At 38.5% G+C, this 13,653-nt stretch overlaps 1 long non-coding RNA gene across 3 annotated transcripts in view; it reads right to left on the bottom strand.

The window, feature by feature from the left end:
• Nucleotides 1–7,843: 7,843 nt before the first annotated feature.
• Nucleotides 7,844–13,653, bottom strand: part of LOC149119048 (uncharacterized) — a 22,708-nt gene continuing 16,898 nt past the window's right edge. For 2 of the 3 annotated variants that reach the window (XR_016228847.1, XR_016228845.1), the window contains exon 3: nucleotides 7,844–8,038. This is a non-coding gene — a long non-coding RNA (uncharacterized LOC149119048). Of the gene's footprint in view, nucleotides 8,039–10,939; nucleotides 11,077–13,653 lie in introns of those variants that run through there. The other variant, XR_016228848.1, reaches the window with a different exon arrangement.

Below are 13,653 nucleotides of genomic sequence, written 5' to 3'. Positions count from 1 at the left end.
GGTGATGTTGGCTTCATAGAAAGAATTTGGGAGAATCGCTTCTCTCTCAATTGTTTTGAATAACTTGAGAAGAATTGCAGTTAGTGCTTTAAATGTCTGTTAGAATTCAGCAGTGAAGCCTTCCAGTTTTGGGGTTTTCTTGCTAGTGATGGTCTTTATTACTGATATCATTTCCATCTGGTTATGTGTGTGTTTAGGTTTTCTATATCTTTGTTGCTCAATTTAGGTAGGTTTTATGGATGGAAGGATGGTGGAAAGCCTCTTTGCTGTACTTCATAACTCATAAGATATCAGAGAATCCACACAGGGAATTTTCTACTTGACCTTTTTGTGCAAGTTATATCTCATGAAATATTAGAGAATTCACCAAGGGGAGAAATGCATGAATGTAATACATGTGAATAGCCTTTGTGGTGCAAATCAGACCTCATCAAACATAAAAGAATTCTCATGGGGAGCAATTTTATGAATGTAATGACTCAGAGCCTTTTACCATAATTCAGCCCTCATTGTACATCATCAAATTCATATAGGGAAAAACTCCTTTGAAAGTAAAATCCCTTTAATTAGAAGCCATACCTCATACGACAACAGGGAATTCACGTGGGAGAGAAACCTTATGGGTGTAATGAGTGTTGGAAAGCTCTGCCCAAATCTCTCCTTATATCAGAATGCACAACATATATATCTAATGAATGAAATAAATGTGAGAAAGTCATTTCACATAGGTAATGCCTCATAATCCATCATGGAATTTGAACAAGGGAGAGACCTTAACAATATAATGAATGTGGAAGAGCTTTTCTCCAAAATTCATGTAAGTATTGTGACAAAACCTTTTGCTGGAAATCACATCCTATCCAACAGAGACTCATGTAAAGGAGAAAGCTTATAAATATTATTAGTGTGAAAAGGTTGTTTGTCAGAAGTCAATGGTACATCAGAGAATTGACACAGGTGGTTTCTTAGGAGTATACTGATTGTATAAAAACATTTTCTTTGTTTCAGGCTTGTATAGATACAGAATTCACAAAAGGTGGTACTCTTTGCATGCTGTAAATACGATAAAACCTTTAGCCAGAAATTAGACATCAACAGACTTCAGAGAATTCATAAGGAACAAAAGTCTATGCAATGAATTTGGAAAATGTATTTCTGCTATAAATCAGTCTTCAATTCCCATGAATAGACTCACAAATGAGAAAACATGCATGCATAGAAAAGTTTTGTACCATAAATTATCTCTAGATGGTAAACTAATATATCACACAAAAGAAAAATCATGAGTGTAATGGAATTGGGAATCGCTTTGCTATAAGGCAGATTTCCAGAAAGCTTAGCAAGATTACAGAAAAGTCTCTGAAAATGTAACATGTCTGAAAGATTTGTTGGCATCACAAACTGGAGGATAGCTCAAGTGCATGTGTTTTTGTGACCTGGCATCCAAATTCATATCTCTTTTTCTTTAATGAATTCCTTGTTTATTTATTTAACAGATATAGAGACAAAGGATTCCTGTCCATTGATTTACTACTATATGCCCACAATTGCCATGGTAAGGTCTATGGTAAAAACAGTGCTGAGGGCTGTGAATCTGATTCATCACAGATAACACTGAAGACATTGGTTCCTGGTTCTTATGCTGCTATGCATGGAAATGTTTCTCTAATTTCATTTTCAAATAGTTCATTGTTAATATAAAGAAATGCTTCTAATTTTTTAAAATTTCATTGAAATAATTTGTGATGAATGTGTCCTAGTCATGCATTATTACAGGGTGTAGTGCAATATTTGCACACATTTATGCAGTAAAAAGTGATCAAGCTAAGCAACTACAGTTTTATTAATTTTTTAAAGAGTTATTTATTTGAAAGACAGAGTTACAGAGAGAAGTAGCAGCAGAGAGAGAGAGAGGTCTTCCTCTGCTGGTTCACTCCCCAGGTGGCCGCAATGGCCGGAGCTCTGCCAATCTGATGCCAGGAACCAGGAGCTTCTTCCAGATCTCCCACTTGGGTGCCAGGACCCAAACTTGGGCCATCTTCTACTGCTTTCCCAGGCCATGGCAGAGAGTTGGATCAGAAGAGGAGCAGCCAGGACTAGAACTGGTACCCACATGGGATGCTGGTGCTTCAGGCCAGGGCGTAAGCCCACTGTGCCATAATGCTGGCCCCCAAGCAAGTACAGTTTCTAATTCTTCTCCATGATTTGAGACTACCAGCTCCTCTCTTTCAGTTCTTTACACAGAACCTAATATGGTTGAATGTAGTCATCTCATTATATTATGGGACACCAGAAGTTCTTTCTGCCTCTTTGTATTTTGTTACCTATTATCCAATCCCCCTCTATCCCTAGCTGCTTCCCTTCTCAGCCTCTAGTAATCACAGTTCTGTGTTCAGATCCATTATTTTCTCTCACTTCCACATGTGACAAGGACCAGGTGACATTTGTGTTCCTGCTTCTGGCTTATTTCAATTAATTTAATAATACTTTGTTCTTTTTTGTATCTAAATGAAGTTCCCCTGTCCATTTTTTTCATTGATGGACAGCTAGATTGGTTTCAAATCCTGGCTGCAGTGAACTATGTTATGGTAAAATTGATGTATCTTTGATATGCTCTTCTCCTTTCCTTCTAATAAAATTTCCTTATTATATATAGCCAAGAGCAAGATAACTCTCACATGGTAGGTCAATTTTTATCTTATTTGAAATTTTTGTTATTTATTTGAAAGAGTTACAATAGAGGTAGAGACACAGAGAGGTCCTCCATTAGCTGGTTCACTCTACAGATAACTACAAAGGCCAGAGTTATGCCATTCTGAAACCTGGAGACAGGAGCTTCCTCTGGGTCTCCCACATGGGTGCATGGGCCCAAGGACTTGGGCCATCTACTGCTATCCCAGGAGATAGCAGAGAGCTGTATTGGAAGAAGAGCAGCTGGAACTAGAACTGGCACCCAAATGGGATGCTGGCCCTTCAGGCCAGGGCTTTAACTCATTGCACAACAGCGCCGACCCCAATTTTTATCCTTTTTAAGGAATGACCATACTGTTCTGCATAACATCTGTACTAATTTGTGTTTTCACCCACCATATATGACGGTTTTCTTTTCCCATATGCTCTCTAGCATTTGTTATTTTTGATCATTTTGGCATAAAGATGATATAGTATTGTTCATGTTTTTGTGTATTTTGAAATCAGTTAATTTCTTTATTAAATCTTTATTTGAAAGGTGGATTTAGAGAGAGAGGGAAAGACAGAGATAGCTTTCATCTGCTGGCTCACACCCCAGAGAGTTTCAACAGTTGAGCCTGGGACATGCTGAAGTCAGGAGCTTCATCCAAGTCTCCCACATCAGTGGCAAGGACCCAAGTCCTTCGTCCATCTTCTGCTGGTTTCCCAGGTGTTTAGCAGTGAGCTAAATTGGAAGTGGAGATTCCTAAGCTCAAAGTGGAACTCACATGATATGCTGGCCTCACAGATTGCAGCTTACCCCACTTAGCCACAATGCCAGCCCCTCTATCAATTTAATTCCTCAAAAATAGGTCAGTAATGTTGGCATCTATCTCATTTTGTTTTTTTCTCTGTTATTATTCAACTTATTGATGTCTTATTTTTCTTCACATTATTCCTCTCAGTTGCTCTACCTGAGGTGAGTAGGGCTGCTGTGTTGCTTAAATGCAGTGTATGCTTTAGATTACTCATTTAATGAGTGCATGTCATTCACATAGCACTTCACTGAAGTTCTACTATGTCCCAAATCCTCTTCTAGGCACAGAATTCAGACCACTTTTCTCTTAGGCCTAGATCTTGCCTTTAACATACTATTTGGAATTTAGTAGCTCATGAAATCTGCAGACTGCATAAATGAATGAATATCTTAAGGGCTGTGCTTTTGTGGAGGAACTTCATAGGAGACTGAAGGATTAAAATAAATCTAAAGTATCCACAGCATACAGAATGTATACTATTTTACAAGTCACAGAGAAGAGGAAGAAGAAGGAAAGTAGTGAGACTAGAAAGTTTGTGGCAAGACTAACAGGCACTGGTCAAGAACTTAATAAGCCCATTAGGAAAGCAGTAAGGTTTCTTTGTCTCCCTGTAGACTCTGCTCTCCAGAGGTGAACAGGGTCCTCTAAACCCACTTGCTGCACAAACACACACCTGAGTGTTGTATTCTCCCACAGGTGTTGGAGACTGATATGGTGTTCTGATTTATATTTACATAATGGCTAGTGACATCGGGCATATTCACATGTTTTGACCATTTACATTTCTTCTGAGAAATGTCTATTCAGATCCTTGCCTGTTTCTTCACTGTATTTTTTGGAGTTTTTCCAATTCATGTAAATGTTCTGGAAATCTGTAAACATTCAGTGTTTTAATTTTTCCTGCCATCTGTTCATTGTATCTACACTCTGATGTTTACTTTGTTGTGAAGAAGTATCTTAGTTGGATATACTCAAATGTCTCTGTTTTTATTTTTGTGACTATTGCTATTGGAATCTTACCCAAAAGCTATTGTGTGTTGACAATATTTAGAGTTTCCCTATGTTTACTTGGGTTTGGGTCTTATGATTAGATGTTTAATTCACTGTGAGTTCAGTTTCAGATAGTGTAAGAGATGTTGGAATCTCTTTTCAGGCTTCTACATATGGATAATCAAGTTCCTCTGCACCACTTGTGAAAGAGATTCTTCTTTCTCCAGTTCATTTTAGTTCCTTTGTTAAATATGAGTTGCTGGTAGAAATTTGGGTTTATTTCTATGCTACCTAGTCTTTTCCATTGAACTATGTGTCTGTTATTATGTCAGTGCTAACACTTCTTCTTCATAGGGGCATCAGTTCAAGACCTGGCTGCTCCACTTCCTATCCAGCTCTCTGCTACGGCCTGGGTAAGCACTATAAAATGGTCCAAATCCTTGGGCCCCTGCACCTGCATAGGAGACCAGGAAGAGGCTCCTGGCTCCTGCCTTCCAGTCGGCACAGCTCCAGCCATGGAGGCCAACTGTGGAGTGAACCAGTGAATGGAAGACCACTCTCTCTGCCTGTCCTTCTCTCTCTGTGTAATTCTGACTTTCAAATAATATAAATAAATCTTCAAAAAATTCTTTTGGCAAATAGATGAAGCTATTTCTTATACATTTCAAATAAATTGCAAACATACTAGAAAAATATATTGAATAAAATTTAAGCAACTCATAGCTATACACAGAAATTTCTCACCATAACAACATAGCAACCACTAAATTTCCAAACTTAATTTTCCACAACTTAGAATCTTTAACTCCAGAAGGAGTACAAAATTGACAGAATAGTGGCCTATGTATCAGGATACCTAATGCTAATACAGAATTATCCCTGCTACAACTTACCTATGTGACCTCGAACAATTCACTTTACTTCTCTGGGCCTTGGCATTTAGCATCCTCATGTGATAAAGGAGGCTTGGATAATATCAGTTGTACTCTAACTTGAGACTTCAACGATCTCTCAGTTACCAAACAGGCACCTTAGGGGAAAGTAAACCTTTAGATCATAGCTTACATTTTTAAATACAAATATATTTTAAACTGTTTCTACAACTAGTACAAAACAACACATTCAAATGTGTACCATGCCACTTTTCAATATTTGGGAATAATTAATGCATCATTTTAGAGCATTGTCTTGAGGCCAGTGCTGTGGTGTAGCCAGTAAAGCCACTGCATGCAGTGTGGGCATCCCATATGGAGACCAGTTCAAGTCCCGGCTTCTCCACTTTCCATCCAGCTCTCTGCTATAGCCTGGGAGAGCAGTAGGAAGTTGGCCCAAGTCCTTGGGCCCTTGAATCTGCATGGGAGACCCTGAAGAGGTCCTGGCTCCTGGCTTCAGATTGGCATATCTCTGACCTTTTAGGCCATCTGGGGAGTGAACCAGCAGATGGAGGACCTCTCTCTCTCTCTCTCTTCCTCTTGTTCACTATCTGTGTAACTCTGACTTCCAAATAAATAAATAAATAAATAAATCTTTTAAAAAATCAAAAGAATATTGTCTGGCACACAGTGAACCACTAAGTACAAGATATTATTAGTAATATTAGATGGAAATGTTGAAATAAACTAGGCAATAAGCCTTAAGATGCAAATTAATACCAAGAAATATAATCTCAAATTTCTGTGTTCAACAAGGTAGTCTCTTTTTCACTACTAACTTTATACTGAATAAGATATTTTGATATTTTGTTAAGAGTAAATTTATTGGGGGCCAGCGCCATGGCTCACTTGGTTAATTCTCCACCTGTGGTGCTGGTATCCCATAAGGGCAAAGGGTTCTAGTCCTGGTTACACCTCTTTCAGTCCAGCTCTCTGCAATGGCCCGGGAAGGCAGTTGAGGATGGCCCAAATGCTTGGGCCCTGCACCCAGATGGGAGACCAGGAGAAAGCACCTGACTCCTGGCTTTGGATGGGCACAGCTCCAACTGTGGCAGCCATTTGGGGAGTGAACCAATGGAAAGAAGACCTTTCTGTCTTTCTCACTGTCTATAACTCTACCTGTCAAATAAAAAAATTATTAGTTTTTCATAAAAACTGCAGTATTGAAAAGGTTCCAAAATCCCTCTAATTCTAAATGTCTGTGACTGCTAACTCATTAGCACATATTGCATTCTTTACATCTGGGTAATCATGATAATTCACTTTTAAATGATTACAGGTCTGCTGTTGTATATAAATACATGCTTTTCCAAAAATCATACAATAAGCAGGCTACATACTGTACTTCAAGTAAAACTGCCATATCCAGTCCTACAATTGTAAATAAGACAGTTTCAATTGTTCAGCATTATCAATTATAAATTCCAATAGCGTAGCAATAGTCATAAGTATTTAGGGGGCTGATGCTGTGGAGTAGCAAGTAGAGCTGTGGCTTGCAGTGCTGACTTTCCACAAGGGTGCCAGTTCAAGTCCTGGCTACTCAAATTATTATCCAGCTTTTTAGGCAAGTATCCAGCAGTAGAGGATGGCCCAGCCCTTGGGCTCCTGCACCTGCATAGGAGACCCAAAAGAAGCTGCTGGCTCCTGGCTTTGTATTGGCAGAGCTCCAGCCATTGTGGCCAAATGGGGAGTGAACCAGTGGTTGGAAGACTGCTCTCCCTCTCTCTCTCTCCTTCTCTGTGCATGTAACTCTGACTTTAAAGAAAAATAAATGAATCTTTTTTAAAAAAGGAAAAAATAAAAAGGAAGATGGAGATTACAAAATTGTTTAACTTTTATTTAATAACTATAAATTTCCAAAGTACAGCTTTTGGATTACAGTGGTTTCCTCTCCCCCCAAACTTCCTTCCCACCCATAAAACTCCTATTTCCTGCTTCCTCTCACATTCCAGAATATTACAAAATTGTATGAAGGACATTTGTACAGTAAACAAATTTACTGATTTCTCATGTAATATTTGAATACTTGAAGCCAGAAGGCTAAGTACTTCTTTGCCAAAATAACATGTTTTCTCCAGTGTAAAACCCATTTGCCATCGCAATACACAAAGGGATTTGGGGCAAGAAGGAAAAAAGAAGTCCACACATGCAGAAATTTTAAGCAAAACAAAATAGAGAATGTATTTAGTTTCATGTAAATCACACAAGAATTAATAGTATTCCACCCATTTCAAACAAATATTTTAAGTTTAATGAATGAATGAATTTTCAGTTACATAGCAGAAAGCTTCTACCCTCTCCCATAAAACTGAAAGAGAAACTTTTTAAAAGTAAAAACTGATGAAAGAATTCTGCAATACATGTTAATGTTAAGTAGCCCAGCAGAGTTTATTTAGAAATACAAACACACACACAGAAAATAAATACATTAAAATCTTACTGAATACTCCAGTAATAGTTCAGGATCCAATATGTGTGCAAAAGATTCTGGATTTCCCAGTCACTTTGTATAGGAAATGATGTGCTTTGCTATGTAGCATGTACCTTTAGATTCCTGAACACCTCCACTTTGCTTCTTACCCTGAGTCCCAGCAAATACAGGAACACAGCTGTTGAGTCATTCATTTTCTGGATTTGGGAATATCAAAGAATTAATGAGTATAGAAAGTTGTACAGCAGAGACCAAGAATGTCCAAGGGAGGTCACGTAAATCAATTGAACAAGTCAAACTACTATGAATGTATACTGAATGCTCTGTTTTTAATATGTCTTACTTACCTAAAAAGACATGAGGGCTATTGCTCTCTCTCTTAATACAACTAAGGAGAAGATATCACCAATGCTCGAGAAAAATGAATACACAGCAGAGCTAATACAAAATCCCAAAAATCCAAAATAGAAAAACTGGATATGCACTCTTTACACACACCCTGAAGTGACAATGAAGGAGAACAATTCTAAAATTAGAAAAAATTCTTTTTTTAAAGATTTATTTATTTTAAAGTCAGAATTACACAGAGAGAGGCAGAGAAGAGAGAGGGGTCTTCCATCCACTGGTTCACTCCCCAGTTGGCTGCAATGGCCAGAGTTGTGCCAATCCAAAGCCAGGAGCAAGGAGCTTCTTCCAGGTCTCCCACATGGGTGCAGGGGCCAAGGACTTGGGCCATCTTCTACTGCTTTCTCAGGCTTTAGCAGAGATCTGGATCCATATGAGATGCCAGCACTGCAAGTGGTGGCTCTACCCACTATGCTACACCACTGGCCCTGAAAATTCTTGTCAAATTAAGAACATTTAACCTTTGTTTTAGAATGAATTATTAAAATATCTAAACTGGGGGAATACATAATTTCTTTCTTTAGAAATCAGAAGAGAAAAAGAACACTTCAAGCCTACTGTGACACCACACAGAAGGAATGGAGAATCATGACCTCAATTAGCCTAGGGACAGAATAAAATGGAGGGAAATAGGAACAACAGAATTAAGATGAATAAGCTTTGACAGCTGAGAGAATCTGAATGTAAAGAAAAGGCATGCAGTTAACTGAACCAATAGAGATAAGTCTGAGAGGAAAAAACATTGTTAAGACATATTAATGGGGCCAGAGCTGTGGCTTAGTAAAGTGAAAAAAAATCTAAAATTTGTTTTTAAATTATATAATTAAAAAAGATTAAAAAAAAGATGTTCAATCTTAAGTCTCTACAGCATAAGATATACATCAATTTTCCCAGGTGCTATTTGCATTTATTAACAAAGTTACATGGGTATAATCACTAGAGTGGCTCCAATAAGTCTTTTTATAAAAATTATTTTTTATTTTGACAGGCAGAGTGGACAGTGAGAGAGAGAGACAGACAGAAAAGTCTTCCTTTTTCTATTGGTTTACCCCCCAGTGGCTGCTGTGGCCAGTGTGCTTTGGCCGGTACACTGCGCTGATCCAAAGCAGGAGCCAGGTTCTTCCTCCAGGTCTCCCATGGAGGTGCAGGGCCCAAGCACTTGGGCCATCCTCCACTGCACTCCTGGACCATAGCAGAGAGCTGGACTGGAAGAGGAGCAACTGGGACAGAATCTGGTGCTTCCAGCAGGACTAGAACTCGGTGTGCCTGCACTGCAGCTGGAGGATTAGCCTATTGAGCCATGGCGCCTGCCTCCAATAAATCTTAACCTGGGATGCAACTAAATTTAACAAGGATACTCAATAGGAATTTTAGAAGAATTCCAAAATATGTATCAGAATAAATATAAATACTTTATTGGTACATCTCTTTTTAACTATACTATTGTCTAAATTTCCAATTGTCAGATGTACTAAAAATCCCAGAAGCAGCAGAGTTGGTCTGAAATGATGAGGAATAAAATAAAATTTTTCAGTTGCAAATTGCCTAGAGAAAATGAGAATTCGCAGATCCCAGATTAAAATAACCAAGAAGGCCCAATAAAAGAAAACTCAATGTCTTCATTAACTAACATTTGTTACCTCAGATTTATTTAACAAAAAGGTGATTATTCCAGCTATATCCCATTAGGTAGCACAATTTTACCTGCTAAATCCACTAAAAATAAAAGCACCTCATGATATATTACTAAAATCATATTGTTATATGCCAACCACCATGTCCACTGTACCTTATACCTAATGCTAACAGATCTGATGAAAATCAATAGATAAATGATGTATCTTAACCAAGTGTGGCTAATGCATTTTGTTCAGTTTTTCCAAAAACCCCTCAGTCTAAGTTTGCCTTCATCTTGAAAAGACACTTCTGAGGTTTACAAATCAGTCCAGCTTCTTCAGGCCTCCCTCCAATGAAAGGGGCTAAAATCCATCAAAATAAACTCTAGGCACTGTCCTTGTGCTCCCAGTGACTTTTTCACTCTAGGGGCTCACAAACCTTCTAAATTCTTTAGATCACCTGTGATGTCCAATAGTTCTCAAAGACTAAGATGCAAGTAATTTCCCCTCTTGGAACCTTGTTATTAACTGTGCTGTATGAGAAATGAATTCTCCTACACACCTTGTGCTTACGATTCTCCAAACCATGTTGTCTGCTAGGACTTTGGCCATGAATATAGGACAGCAATACCTGAACATGATTACTGAGATCTCCTTAATAAAGGATAGACTGGGGCCAGCACTGTGGTGCAGTGGTGTAATCCTTTACCTGCAGTGCTGGCACCCCATATGAGTACCAGTTCTGGTCCCCATTTCTCCTTTTCCCATCCAGCTCTCTGCAATAGCCTGGGAAAGCAGTAGAAGCTGTTCCAAGTGCTTCTGTCCCTGCCAAAATGTGGGAGACCTGGAAGCTCCTAGCTCAGATTGGCCCAGCTGCAGACATTGCAGTCATTAGGGGAGTAAATGAGCATATGGAAGACCTTTCTGTGTCTCTTCTTCTCACTCTCTGTAAGTAAACCTGTCAAATACATAAATAAATTCTTTATATATATATATTTACATTTATTTATATATTTATGTATATAAATATAATAATTATAAACAGATAATATTATATAATTTATTGTATTATATATTATATATATATTATTGAGATGACTTCAATAGCCAGAGTGTGTCCAGGTTGAAGCCAGGAGCTTCTCCTCCGATGTGTATCCCAGCAACCCAGGTACTTGGAGCATCTTTCACTGCTTTTTCAATCCATTGGTAAGGAGCTGGATCAGAAATAATTATATATTTTATATAAATAATAAATTCATATATAATAATTATATAATTATATATTTATAATAATTATATGTAATTCTATATTATGTATAGAAATATATAATATAATATATATTATAATATATAAATATATATATGATGAACCAAAATATGGTATTCTCCATTTGGCAGAAGGGACAGGCTCCAACATCTACTGTCTATGTCAGTATGTCAGTATAATGCAGGAGGTAACCCCTCTACCAAATAAGAAAAGCTATTTCAGTTCAGCTGGACATCATTCTGCTGACTGTTGACCTTATTACTGTTAGTCTGGATGCTTTCATTGGTTGCAATCCAGAGACCCAATTTTCCCATAGATATAAACATCAGCAAACACGAAAATTTGGTAAGAAAAGCTTAAACTGAGAGTTATGATTAATAACTATTTTAACAAAATTTCTCAGAACCCATCTAATCCAAACCTTGGACAATTGGGAGCTGTTGTACTTGGCCCACCCATAATCGAAATGGATTCTAAATCCTTCAACTGCAAGGAGAGTATCATAGACATTAATGCTCCAAATGGATCCAGTTCCCTGCTAATGTGTCTGGAAAAGCAGCACAGGGTGACTCAAATATTGGGGCTCCTGCACACTTGTGAGAGACCTGAAAGAAGCCCCCGGCTCCTGGTATCAGTCTGGCCTAGCCACACTCATTGCAGCCATTTGAGGAGTGAACAAACCAGGAGGAAGATCCATCTCTCCCACTCTCTCTTTCTAGTGCTGCCTTTCAAATTCATAAATAGATCTTTAAGAAAATAGATCACTTCAATAAATTTGCCATTGCTCAGTCATGATGACTTTTACTACCTTAAGCTCTTTTTCAAAAGATTTATTTATTGGAAAGGCAGAAAGAGGAGCTGGTGGTTGTGGTGCAGTGGACAAAGCTGCTGTCTGTTACATTGGCATCCTGTATGTGCACCAGTTCAAGTACCAGCTATTCCATTTCTGATCCAGCTCCTTACCAATGGACTGAAAAAGCAGGGAAAGATGGCCCAAATGCCTGGGATGCTGCCACGCACATTGGAGGAAAAGTTCCTGGCTTCAACCTGGCCACACTCTGGCTATTAAAGTCATCTCAAAAATGAATTAGGTGGTGGAAGATTTCTGTCTCTCCCTCTCTCTGTAACTCTTTCAAGTAAGTAATTAAATATTTTAATATGATAAAAAAGGCAGAGAGACACAGAGACAAAGAGAGAAGGAAAGAGAAGCAGAGAGATCTCCCATCTGCTGGTTCACTTTCTATATGGCTACAACTGTGCAAGACCAGGTTCTCAAGTCCCCATTGAGGTTGCAGTTCTCCAAATTAGATGACAGGAAAGAAAGAATTTGAGCTATTATCTATTGCTTCCTAGGGATATTAACATGAAATTGATTTGGAAGTGGAGTACCCAAAACTCAGATTAGCACTGCAATATAGGATGTGGGCATCTGTTGTGACTGTTAACAAATTGGAAAACCTAGAGGAAAAATCAACAGATTCCTGGACATACACAATATATCAAAATTGAGTCATGAAGACACATAGAAAAGCTAAACAAATCAAAAACCAAGACAGAGATTGGATGAGTAATAAAGACCCTCCCACCAAAGAACAGTCCAGGATCAGACAGGCTCACTATTGAATTCTACAGGACTTTTAAAGAACTAATCCCAATTCTTCTCAAACTATTCAAAAGAATTGAAAGAGAGACAATCCTCTCAAACTCATTCGATTAATCCTGCATCACCTTAATTCTTCAACTAGAAAAAGATACAGTGGAGAGAGGGAACTATAGAAAAATATCCCTGATGGGGGCCAGTGCCGTGGCACACTGGGTTGATCCTCCACCCATGGAGCCGGCATCCCATATGGGTGCCAGTTCTGGTCCCGGTTGCTCCTCTTCCAGTCCAGCTTTATGCACTGGACTGGGAGGGCAGTAGAGGATGGCCCAAGTGCCTGGGTCCCTGCACCCACTTGGGTGACCAGGGAGATGCTCCTAACTCTGGCTTCCGATTGGACCAGCACCACCTGTTGTGCCATATGGAGAATAAACAAGCAGATAAAATACTTATGTCTCTCTGCCTCTGCCTCTGTCTCTCCCTCTCTGTAACTCCACCTTTCAAAAAAATAATTCTTTTGAAAATGTCAACAAACAATAAAGGCTGGTGGAGAGGGAGAGAAAAAGGTACCCTAACCCACTGTTGGTGGGAATGAAGCTAGTACAACCATTATGGAAGGCAGTATCAAAGTTCCTCAGAAATCTGAAAACAAACATACCATATGATCCTGTCATCTGACTCCTGAGAATTTATCCACATTAAATGAAATAGAATATGCATAGGCATGAGTTATCTGTACCCTTATGTTTATTACAGCTCAATTCACAATAGATAACATGGAATCAACCCAGATATCCATCAACTGGTGACTAGAAAAAAATATGAGCTATATATACAGTGTAAAATACTATTCAGCCATACTTGAGAATGAAATCCCATCTTCTGTAACTAAATGGATGAACTGGAAACAAGTATGCTTCATGA

This window comes from Oryctolagus cuniculus, unplaced genomic scaffold (assembly GCF_051225735.1).
Source record: "Oryctolagus cuniculus isolate XC-2025 breed Fujian yellow rabbit unplaced genomic scaffold, ASM5122573v1 ptg000044l, whole genome shotgun sequence".
Lineage (NCBI taxonomy): Eukaryota > Metazoa > Chordata > Mammalia > Lagomorpha > Leporidae > Oryctolagus > Oryctolagus cuniculus.
The sequence above is the reverse complement of the archived record's forward strand: the minus strand, read 5'-3'. Positions and strand labels throughout refer to the sequence as shown.